Source organism: Cupressus sempervirens, chromosome 3, assembly GCF_028749045.1.
Source record: "Cupressus sempervirens isolate cs-2001-9-10 chromosome 3, ASM2874904v1, whole genome shotgun sequence".
Taxonomy (NCBI): Eukaryota; Viridiplantae; Streptophyta; class Pinopsida; order Cupressales; family Cupressaceae; genus Cupressus; species Cupressus sempervirens.
In genome coordinates this window covers 67,254,744-67,267,906 of record NC_143120.1, presented here as the reverse complement: position 1 = coordinate 67,267,906, position 13,163 = coordinate 67,254,744, and the positions used below count along the sequence as shown (strand labels likewise).

General features: G+C 32.2%; 1 pseudogene; it reads right to left on the bottom strand.

Annotated features, from left to right (window-relative positions):
• Nucleotides 1-5,609: 5,609 nt before the first annotated feature.
• LOC149564816 (pyruvate decarboxylase 1-like) lies at nt 5,610-12,649 on the bottom strand (annotated as a pseudogene).
• Nucleotides 12,650-13,163: the final 514 nt, after the last annotated feature.

Here is a 13,163-nt window from a genome sequence, read left to right as displayed (position 1 = left end):
AAATTTGTTAATGAAGAACATGAACTTGATTTTAAGATGGTAATTTTCCTAGATGATTGTGATGATGAGAATGATTACAAGGCATTCTTTTTTTATTAAGAAAGAATGTTCCAACAAAGAAGAAGTAGAGGAAGAAAAATCCCTAGTATCACATTTTGAAAAGAAAATGCTCAATAAGATTATAGATAGTGGATGGTCTCATCATATGAATAGAGATATGAACAAGATTTTTGAATTCAATAGTTATGATGGTGGAATACTAAGAGTTGGAAATAATGCACTATATCAAATTAAGGGAAAATGATCTATTACTCTTGATGGAAAGACTAACAGTGCAGATGTTTACTTTGTGGATGGATTGATATATAATCTTTTAAGTATGGGACAACTTGTTGACAAGGGGTGTCAATTGCAATTTACTGAGAATACTTGCATAATAAAAGATAAAGATGGCACACAAATTGGTATAGGTACATGGTACTAAAGATAATGTTTTTAGTTAAGTCTTGCTAGAATGACATGTTTTGTTTCTTAAGTGGATGATAGTTGGTTATGACATAAGATATTTTGTCACATTAACTTTTATAACATTGTGAAGATTGATACAAAACATACAAATATATATTTTCCTAAGATGGTGAAACTTTCTAGCATTATTTGTAAAGAATATGTGATGGAAAAGTAGAAGAAAAGTTCATTTCCAAGTAAAATATTTACTACTACAACAAAGTTGGAGATTGTGCATAGCAATTTGAGTGGTTCTACAAGAAATAGATGATTTCATAGTGAAAGGTCATTTATGCTTCTTATTGATGATTTTACAAGGACAATGTGTGTAACATGTCTTAGAGAGAATTTAGAAGCTTGTGAGAAATTCAAGATATTTAAGAGTGGAGCTAAGAATGAATATGGTTTGAAGATTAAGTGTTTGAGATCAAATAAAGAGGAAGAATTTATTTAAAATGAATTTAATGTTGGAAATAAAAATAGGGAAAGTAAATTCTAAGCGGGGGGAGGGGGGTGAATTAGTACTTGAAAACTTTAGCCATTAAAAAATTCACCACACATCTATCTCAAAATTTGCATGTAAACTAAAATACCAAACTAAACATAATCATTCATAACATGAAAAAAATAACACATATGACACAAGATATTTCATTACCCAGGAACCCTCCAATGAGAAGGAAAAATTGGGGTGGGGATGACAACCAAAAATATTCACTGTTGTAGTTGTAAAGTGTATCCAATAAAGGTTACAATTATTTGATCATAAACTATAATCTACCCTGTGAAAGGTCTCCCCTATTAAAGGCTTACAAAGACTGTTAGGTCTTACCATGTTAAAGGATTTCAAAACCCTACTAAAAGTATGTTTTCTTAGAAGACTTCAACTTACAATAAAGTAAGCACCCTATTAAAGGATTTACAAAATCCTACTATGACTACTTGGTTAAGATATTTTTTACTGATTCACCTATTAAAACATTTCAACCTTGATCCTTTAGTTAGCACCTCTCTGCTAGATATTAGATCACCTCTTTCTTGATGTATACTTGATCCTTTCTGATTAGATGTATCACTTATGTCCTCTCTTTTCTTTCCTCTATTCTCTCTAATGGGTTCTGCAATCCATATCTCATTCACAACTCGTTGGTCACCATGAATGCTCTATTTGTGCATGCAAACTTCTCTCTTCACACACATACTTTTTAGGGTTTTCCCTCCTTAAGAAGACTTGGGTAGCCTAAGATTAGGTAGGAATCAATGATTGTGACTCACCCATTTTATCACTTAATTCATCCCTTTATCTGATTGGTTACAAATTCTGCATAGGGATCCTTAATGCAGATTTGTTCTTATCTTCTAGAATTGTAAAATAATCCTTAATTCAACCCAAAAATGGTTTATATTGGGTTTGTGCCATTACAAAGAACTATGTACAAAACTATTTACTTAGCACTTGAAGCCTCTGATGCTTGACATCCACCATATCCTTAATGTTGTAAGTTAGCCTCTAAATGACTTAGCATCCACTATTTACTCAACATCTAAATCACTCAGCATGCATTAGCTTTCTTGTCATTGGAGTGCCTTGGCACTAATTGTCTACTTGACACATACTTGTGCTTGACACATACTATATATTTTTCTCAATATGCATTATCTAACAACTTATGCTTGACATACACTACTTGCTTGGCATGCACTAAGTACTATTAAGTAATGACTGTAGTTTATTGTCACTCATATGGTAAAACTAAAATGAGATCAAAAATCTCCCCCTTTTACATGAGTGGAAAAAATACTTTGTTATGTATATATAACCTTAACTTATGAGCATAACTTAGCTAAACTATATTAGTTACTCAACTTGCACTCAAAATTTCAAAACGTCAAAATTTTTCAAAACTGATGACTTATCATTCATACCTCAAAACTTCATAACTCCCCCTAAGTTTATTTTTCTTTGATATATTTTAATCCGATACTCCTATTTAGTAGATGTGTTGATTTGTTGTCTACCTTTGTTTCTACATTTACTCCCCCTTTGTGTATTCTCTCCTTTTCTTCTATATCTCCCTTTTTGACACTTATGTCACAGGTGGTACATGAATAGTGTGTTTGTCAAAAAAATGTTTTATGGACCTCCATTATAATCTTGAGTATTGCATTACAATTGTTGCATGCTACCTCTAGAGATTGAAATTAAACATCTAGATTGATAACAAGGTCTACTAAGCCATCATGAGTGGAAAGATGAGAATCTTTCTTCATCAATGTTTTAGTAAAGGCTATTTCCTTGTGCAACACCTCCATGTGTGGGGTCAACATGGCTTGAATACTTATCAAGGTGACCTAAATGCTTGCATTTTGTGCATGTAATGCAACTAGCTAACCTTGAGTGGGTAATAATCTTTGAAAATAAGTTTGGCTTTGACCAAGAGACAACTTAAGAATATTATCTATAGTCTTTGGATCTCCCTATAGCTATTCAATAGCCCTCTATGCTTCTTGTGTGAATAAATTTACATCACAAAGATTTGTGTATAGAGAAAAGATATTCTCCAACACCTTCTTTACATTCTCCATTTTGGTTTCTAAGTCAACCTATCATAATGCAATGGCACTAGAAATATTTTCATCGACCTTTTTTTGAAACCTTTTCTCAGGCCATTCTAGAAGATTAGTATTTGTATCTAGGTCTGCATCACTAATATTATCAACAATATTCACTAGTTGCTCAATAATAGGTTATTCCTCATTAGGTTTTGGGAGGCTAAATGCATCAAGAAATATTTCTTTGATGTCATATCAAACTTATCTTTTCTAATGCTCCCTTTTGAGTAACTCTTGGTGCTTCTTTCTTGCTAGAGCTTCTTGCAATATCACTAGTAAATTTAGGCTTGAATTTTGACGCAAAAAGGTCAAAATTTTGACAAGAGTAGGTCGATAAGGCGACCAAGCTTGCTGTCAATCTTTTTTGGTCAATTTTTTTCCACATACATTCCATGTCAAAATTTTGACAACATAAAGGTCGACTTATCAACATGAATTTCGTCGCTTTCCCTAGTCCAAGCTGAAGTGATATTATCTCATTTGCTAGCGGTGCTCATCAAAATTTTGATGTAAACCTTCATAGTGGTGCATTAAAATTGCAATGAATCCAATTCACATTTCTCCTTTGGTGGCATATACACGACACCAAAGTGGGCCAGTTTTGCATCAAAATTTTGACCAAAATATTGCATTTTTGCCGAAATTGCGACGAAAGCATTTTACATTTTTTCGTCGGTGCCATACTCGTGATGCCAAAGCAAACTAGTTTGGCGTCGAAATTAAGATGAAGATATGTAGAAATTTTGATGAGCTATCCCATTTATTATAAAAGCTTTGCTCTCATAGGAGCCTTCTAAACTGCACAAAACTTGATTCTAAAGCATAATTGCTTGGTGCATGAGAGTCAGGGTATCGTGCACATTTCTACCTCCACACCATTGTTTCATTTGTCACATGATTTATTTCATACAAAACAATGGGAAGGAGGAAGAAATGTGCATGATATCCTGAGTCTCCATCAAGCAATTATGCTTTACAACTCAAATTTTGTGCAGTTTAAAAGGCTCCTATGAGAGCAAAGCTTTTGCAATAATTGGCATAGCACCTCTAAATTTTGGTTCCTGTAGGGAAGAATAAAATTAGGAAATAATTATTTATCAGGAATGAAAGAAAATAATTTCATCTATTTTTCAAAAAGATAAATGTGACAAAAAATACTTACAGTCCCAATCACATCATCATAAGAGCGCATATATAACTATAACTATGTCTAAAACCAACAAAATTTACAAATATCCACAATTCAAATATTATCCTTTGATGTTTTCTTTAATGCAAAGTTTTAAGTCAACTATGTTATCACCTTGGATGTAATACCAAACTGTCATTAGGCTAAAGACTGCAGCAAGATTTATGATTTACAAATGCAAGGAGAACTACCCACCCAAAGTAGAAAATGACATGAAAAGTTAAAAATCTATCAATTAACAATCTAGATGAAATATTTCTAGCAATTGAACTATACATTATAGAAACAAAAAATTGCCTTAAAATTGACACCTCACCAGTTGTTCATTTGCATCCGTAATGGCTTCACAAAAGTTGAAAGCTTACGATTTGTCAACAACACAAAGGCACTCGTAGTTCAACTGCATCAATAAAATTAAAGTAATTCAATTGCATAGTGAGGGTAAGAGACTACCAATATCGATTGTGGAGTTGCAGATAGGTAAGCGATAAACATAAAAAGGTAGTACAAGATTTTAATAGCAATTGTGTTTATTTTATTATTTTACTAGATGAAAAATTTAGTTCTAATGTGTGTCATTTGTCTTTTTAGGTGTGTTGATATTTGATTCAGTTTAGTTTGGATGACTTTTCAGTTCATTATTCTTGCATATAATTATTGCATTTTTTTGCAACTAGAAAAAAAGATTTAGTAAACTAACAGAACCTTTCATAAAATGATGAATTACATGGATCCTTTAGAAACTCAATAATTTCAATTAAATAGCTAAAACTTGGACATCATGTATCATTCAGGGATTGCAAATGGATTTAGAAATTATTCTAAAATATTGTGTTTGTAGAAAAACACAAGAAAAGATGTGCAGTCAATAGACACTTAATAAAACTGATTTAAGTTCAAGTACTATGAAACCATTGAGAAATCCAAGTATGCTTAAGGGTTGAGGGTATTAGGGAGGAATTATGTACGTAGTTAATAGTAGTGCAACATAGACTGGTTATGACGGGCACTTTGTGGAATAAGAAATGACAAAGAATTAGGGCATCATTTAAGTATTCTAGGTGGTACTGCAAAATTGTTAAAAAAATTTCCACATGGTCTGGAGAGAGAAAGAAATTCCACATCCTTCAATCTAACCTTAGTTCTCTTTCGAAGCTCTGAGTGGATTTGTGTGTTAAAGCTTTGCTAGCATTGATTGTAATAGCAAGAATGGATATTCAAAGACTATTGCAATGAAGGAAGTATGCTAGTAGAGATACAAATGATTTTGGGGACTATTAATGAAGATGGAATACAAGCCTTATGATCCTCTCAAGGTGATGGGATTGGGCCTTAAACTCATCCTGTACAATGCTTGAGCATATCCTAGTGTAGCTCCAACAGACCAACCAATTGATCCATACTGCATCTGAAACTCATACCTACAAAATCAACATTAGAATGAATCATTCAACATTGACACAAGCCTTAAGAAAAATAATGTCACAAATTATTGATTCTTCAAACTAAACCTGATAACCAATTCCAAATAGGGGCATAAATAATTGCAATAAATTGTAGGAACTATTTCAACACAAATTTGTGACTTACAGGTAACAAGCTAGTCAGTTAGACAAATCATGTATTATAATTTTATGAACTTTTTTGTTCAAAATTTTGTTGCTTAATAGTTTCTTGGTTAGATCAAAATTTTAAATCATACACTATGATCCATCATCAAAATAAATGAGTCTTGCAAGAGATTTTGCATTACCTGCATTTCTCTAGGAGTTTAAGCTTTTGGAAGTTGAACCAAGAGTCACCATTTTCTGCAATGACAACTATCTCATTTGATAGCATGGCCTACAAATAAGAATTGTTTACTCATTAATCTATAGGAACAAAAAAAAAACCAAGGATTGAAGTACCGACTGAACCATAAGTCATTTTATGATATGTAGTGATTCTCAATAATTTTACCTAGATGTGTTTGAATAAAAATTTGACTCTAAGAGCCTCGTTTGGAGAACCTTTCAAGGGAACACCATGAGGCACAAATATATGCTAATAATTATCAAAGGCCATTGTATTGTGATTCAACTTCTTTGCGATGGCTTCTAAGAAGTCTTTCATTAATATACACCCAAAAGTAGGTCCATTTGTGATAGTTACCAGATTAGGCTGCACAATTATAGATTTCTCCTTCTTCAAGAGTAATGAATATCCCATTGGGCTATATTCATTAAAAATGGGCCCTACAAATAAGTAAGCATCTACAGACTCAACTATTTTAGCACAGAATGTAGTATCGACTACACCCTAGTAAGTTCTTATGAAATGTGGAAGAGTCTCTAAAACTTTACCCTTAGTCGATGGCATTTCGGCCACAACATAACCTGAAGCATTTTTCAATTCCATAAATGCATCTCTTGCCTTAACAATCCTCAACTTTGGACCCCTAACCAACACTTGCTTAACTGTTGCATTTAGGAGCTCTATAGTTGTTTCCATAGCTACTTCCAAACTTCTTGGATTGCTTAGCCTATAGTTCATGCTAGCCAAAAAAACTATTAAAAAAACAAGTTACAAGTGGCTTCAAATGCAATGAGCAATTCAAGAGTTTCATGACATACAAACCTTGCTTTCAATTTAATTAATGGATTTTGTGACCCACAAAGACCTTTCAAACATTGGAAAACTATAAGAACATGTCATGGTGAAACAAAACAAAAAGCACACTTCTAAATTCATTTTGCAAAGGGTACACACACATTAAGAAATAATGAAAAGGGAATAAAGTTTACACATCAACCCAATTTCTTGAATGATAATTTAAACCTTACTACTGTCAAACAAAGTATTGGAAATAGTGTGTGCGGTGAACCTTGCATGCTAAAAGATATACACTAGATCAACTAAGGAAGAGTTGAATATAGTATAATGAGAAAACTAATCTGACAACATTTAAAATAATATGAATGAAAAAACCCTCAAATGTGTTTCATTGATTCTACAAATGAAAATGCTAATCAACTAAACCAAAGTAAACCTATAGACATTAAGATCTTGAAAATACAAAAAAGACAGGAGGCCAAAGACTAAAAAATCTTGATCACCCCTCAAAAGAAAATTTTCAGTCGAAAATAAGAGGCTGAGATCCACAACATGAACAACTCACACATTTAATACTTAGACATGTATGACATTGTACAAGTACAAAAATTAAAACTAATTCCAAACTAATCAAATTTCCACAGTCTATTTGAATATTATGTATGACTTTTCGATTTTGATTGTGTATATATTTTGTATTTTTTAATATGAATGGTTTAGATCATACTATGATCCATTGTTTGAGCATACAAAATATGTAATATGAGAAAAAACTTGCAATCTGCAACTACAAAAATACATTTTACATATTTTTATGTTCTTACATTCTGATGATGGATCAAAGAGTGAGATTCTAAATAATGATGCTAAAAAAAGTAGAATCAAAACAAAAAGTCCATTTAGAAGAAACTAATTTACCTAAAAGGAAGAAAAAATCCCACTTGGGAATGAGCCATAATGGAATAGGCTCATCACAGAACGTATGGTGTGGAATGCCAAGGAGATTATAGCTAATGCTGATATAAACTGGCTTACTCTCAATAAGCACTACAAAAATGGCATGATCAGTACCTTCACAATTTTTCTCAGTAATTTTGGGTCATTAAATTGGATAGAAAATTGATAGTAAAATGTGAAAGAGAACACATATAATGTCACATCAAAATAAGTTTTCATCCTACATATGAGTATGCATCAAAACTGAATTTTTCCCTCCTCAATTTATCTATATCAATAAAGAAATAAGACATTTTTGTAATACAAAATTCTTGAACCCTATTCAACTGTAATCTTTCAAACCTACAAAATAAAACAAAAGCCATAAAAACTAAAATAAAAGGATTTATTTCTAACAAACAATAACATATGCTTTGCATATACCTTAGGACATGATACAAGCTGTTTCACAAGCAACACTAAACATTCCAATTTTTTTCTCGTTTACTAGAGTGATGATAAACTATATGCAAAGTAGAAATAGTGCAGCATAATAGATGATAGTATCTAGAATTTTTAATACTGAAAATTATAAAGAATGTAATACTTGCAAGTGTCGTTGCCTAAGAGAATGCAACCCAAGTTTATCATGATCTCTGTAGCATTCATTGCATTGGGAATATCCTACTTATTTGCAAACACTAGTAACACTGCATCTCGTAGTTCATCTTGCAAGAACAAGAAACTTAAATGATAAAAAATAATTCTACAGATAACATGAAAATAATTGTTAAAAGAATGAGGCCAATTTTACACATAATAACCAAAGTTGCCACCCATGAGAAAGACATGAAATCTTTTTGATCTATTTTCCAATTGTGTTTATACAATCCTAAAAATTCACTTTGATAGTTCTGACTAATTATTGTTGGAAGGATTTTATTTGCTTCATCAAATGAGTGTATATTGTAGTCTTGGCTTCTTGTATTTTTTAAGATAGTATCATTACTTGTCTAGTATTGTTCAATCTGAAAGGATGATATTGATATGTTTTTTTTCTATAACAGCCAAAACAAGGGGTTGTTAACCTTTACACAAATAAGGGATGAAAGCATAAACATAGGGCATCAACAACACAACAAAATAAACCTTTTCCTATGCACTTGGACAAAAGTCTAAGCAACGCTATTGTTAGGATTGCAACAAAGGAAACCCCACTATAACTTGTCAACAAGGCCCAAGAGTGATTATTTAAGAGTTAGCATTATCAGTAGAATTTTGTTCAAAACAAAAGTGGGAGTAGTAACTTCAACAACATAGGCCACAAGGCTAGTGGGCATCGCACCTGAAATATGATCTAACATCCAAAATTGTGGCAAGAATGGAAGCGATAGAAGTCTAGCTCAGACCAACAACATGAGAAGCATCAATATAATCAAAAAAAAATTCTTCTTCATTAGAAAACAAGTCCTCAAAAGAAAAATCTAAAACAGAATCAAAAGCTCTAATTGCAAATGGTCATTTTCCACAGCCCTCCATCAAGTGACAACACCTATCCAACACAAAATGGCAATCATTGGGCATGTATCCTATAGAGATGCAATCTCTACAACAAAATGGAAAACCCTCATATTCAATGCTTCACCTATGGCCTCTCATCAACCATGATTGAAGTGGAGAGATCTCTATTTCAACTAGAATACAAACATAGAATAGCCCAAAATTGTACTAGATCCATCCAATTTTAGGAACTAGCAAAGGGAATTTCCAATGGCCTCAAGCAAAACAACTCACAAAAGTGAAATGAAGATGAGGAAGGAAAACCCAAACATAATTCACATAGGTATAGCTCAATGTCACCAAACATTAGGGACTTCAAAGAATTAGTCACCCAACAGTGTAAATCTTAGAGGCACTAGAGACTCTAAGAATTTATAGACCATACTTCTACACTGATAAAAGTTCATGTTATCACCACAAAATAGGAAAAACTTTGCATAAGACTTGACAGCCCAAGCATAGCTCCTTCAACCAAAATTTGACAAACAATTATCTAGAGCATTCAGCGGGTCTAGAACCACCAACAAGAGAAAATATCCTAGCACCTAGAAGCCTAGCTTAGCGCTACACTAGGAGAGTCAAACCCCAAAAAAAACCATCCAATGGATCTCTTTTGATGGGGTGTGTTACGAGTATATTAAGTTCCCCTCTTTCTCTAGAGTAGAAAACATCATGAATTTTGAGTTCATATCTACGTTATGTAATACTGCTTTACTCATGTTTAGAGACCCTTATAGTATATTCAGAGATAATTATTATATCTACTCTATAATAAATGGCAGTGTAATAGCATACTAGCATCAGAGTTCATAACCCACATCAAAAGTGGTTAGTTACACAAGAAGAAGCATCGAACATTGGACATGAGAAACAAATTCAGATTGATTTATCCTCTATTATTAGAGGATCATAGTAAGGGACAACACAAATTATCAAATATAAATAATAGTCAACTGTCATTTTACTTAGATCCCTATGAAAATGTAGTACTGAAATACAATATACATTGGAGTTAGGAATTTGGTTGACAACCAAAATCAATTGAATTGAAATAAGAAACTTCACCAAAGAATCAACTAAATATGTAATTTTAAGCATAATTTGCTACTCAAAATGTTACAACTTCTTCCTTCTTGACCTTAAACTTGTGACATTTTCTAGTTTTACAAGGGGAAACATGATCTCTCCAACTGTTAGTTCTAAATGGCTTCCACCTTAGGCACATAGAGTCTTTGAACTAGATAGATAAAATACACAACCATGCTAAAGACCATGGAAATAGAGGATAACATGGAAAATACCAAACAACAAGTTGGATGATGATGAAGACTACAGTGAAGGTAGAAGATCCCAGACATCATCAATTAATACCAAACTACCAAATGGAGTATACAAACTTGAAAAGATAAGACACACCTTACAACTAAATGAAACTCTAGAAGCTACCATCAAATGGCATGACATTGAATCATTACCAATAAATGAATACAACATAGAGAAGCTACTAGATATGGTATTTCTACTCATTTTTCAAACGAAAGAGTGTAGTAGGTATGCAACCACGACTAAGGAAAGTTCAATTTCACACCATTTTCCATGTTGATGTTGAGATACAGACCTATGCAATTCAATCTCCCAAGGAATAGACATCACCACGTATCACCATCTTTGCCAAAACAAGATTTGTCATAAAGCGATGTTAGAATAGTTACTAAAATGGTCATAAATTATGTTGTTATAGTAAAAGAATACTTTAACTTAAGAAAAAAAACTATACAATATTAAAACATGATATTGTGCTTTAAAAACTAAAAAGGTACCTATAACAAAGAACTTCATTTTGACTTGCTAATTGGTTGTCACTATTAACTATAAGCTTTCAGATTAAAGTTTGAGCTTCACTTGGTTTCGAGAATAGTTAAATATTCTCTACTTAACAGGGCCAACCATGTGAAGGTGGAAGCTCATTTGGCCCCTCCCCTCCCCCCCCCTTGCCCTAAGATCACTCTAAATTCCCTATTAAAATGTAATAACATTCAATTCATCCATTTTTGAAATATAACATTCAATCATTATAATCACATGATAACATCCATTAACATGTAAAATTCATAAACACAAAACATTCATGAATAATTCAAAAGTAAGTCATTCATGAATAATTCATTAACACAATATTCATTAAAACCCAATATTAATGAATAATATTCATTAACACAATATTCATTAACAATATTCAAGAGTAAGTCATTCATGAATAATCATATCTTTTTTTCTTTCTTGCCGTATCTTTTTTTCATAAAATTTCTAAGAGGAATATCAATGTCCTCGTCATCCCCATTAACATTTAATAACATTCACTTCATCCATTTTTGAAATATAGCATTCAATCATTATAATCACATGATAACATTCATTAACACATAAAATTCATAAACACACAACATTCATGAATAATTCATTAACACTCAACATTCAAGAGTAAGTCATTCCTAAATAATTCATTAACACCCAACATTAATGAATAATATTCATTAAGACAATATTCATTAACAATATTCAAGAGTAATTCATTCATGAATAATCATTTCTTTTTTGCTCTCTTGCTGTTTCTTTTTTTCATAAAATTTCTAAGAGAAATATCAATGTCCTCGTCATCCCTCTCTTGTACTGGTTCTAACACATGTCTCCTCCTCATCCATTCTGAAACATCATGAGGCCGTTGCACCAAAGGGGGGTCCACTGCAATAACAAGTACTCCATGAGTTAAATTTGCACCATTTTATATTAGTGAATTACGAGTTTTTATTTAAGTAAAAGAACTATAAATCATTAAATTAATTTAAAAGAACAAAACATAGATTTTCTTTACCTAAATGTGTGACATGATCTACTTGCTGATCAGTCTGAACATCCTCTGGTACTCATTCAGCATGACATGATTCTATATCCTCAACACAAAAAGGTTACACCAAGTTCAATTAAAGATGTTAAATTGTATTAATAATTATATAATTAGTTTTAAATAATAAATGAGCACCTCCATCGATAGTACAATGCACATCAAGGGCTTCATGATGTTATGTATGAGCTGTGTCATGATTAACAGGTTGCATTGCAATGTCATGCACATTATTATCAAATAAATTGTTGCTCAAGTATTCAATTTCTAATATATATGTTGGCATATTTACCTGTGCACATGATGCAGGACACTGTTCGATTGGGGCAATGGAAGTTTTCCGTAGGCATTTAGTCACCATTGCATAGCCTTGCTTGACAGCAATTTTTTTGTGTTCTTCTGTGGCCTCCAGATTAAAATCAGTGCCTTGCATTTTTTTATTAATTAACAAAATTATTTGCATTTTATAAATCATTTTTCTTTGCAATTCATTTATTGCTACTTACAATGCATGCTTTGATTTTCGAATATCCCCCAAAGCCAAGTCTGTGTTGCCCAACCTTTTCCAGCCTCACCTTTGTTGCCTTTGATGTGTCCTAAAACTTATGAAAAGTTCAAAATATGTTAGATGATATAGATATAAAGATCAGTACTAAATAGTGGATTATTATATGGTATGAAGGTTTTAGCATAAAGTAGCATGTTCCACCAAAAATATGAAAAAGGGAAGAAATTATAGCATCATACCTTTAATTGACATGTGTAATCATGCTATTTATCCATGGAGTTCATGCTAAGTATTTATCCATATTCTCACATGCCTCTCCATAAAATTACACATCAATTTTGACAATCTATGTTATC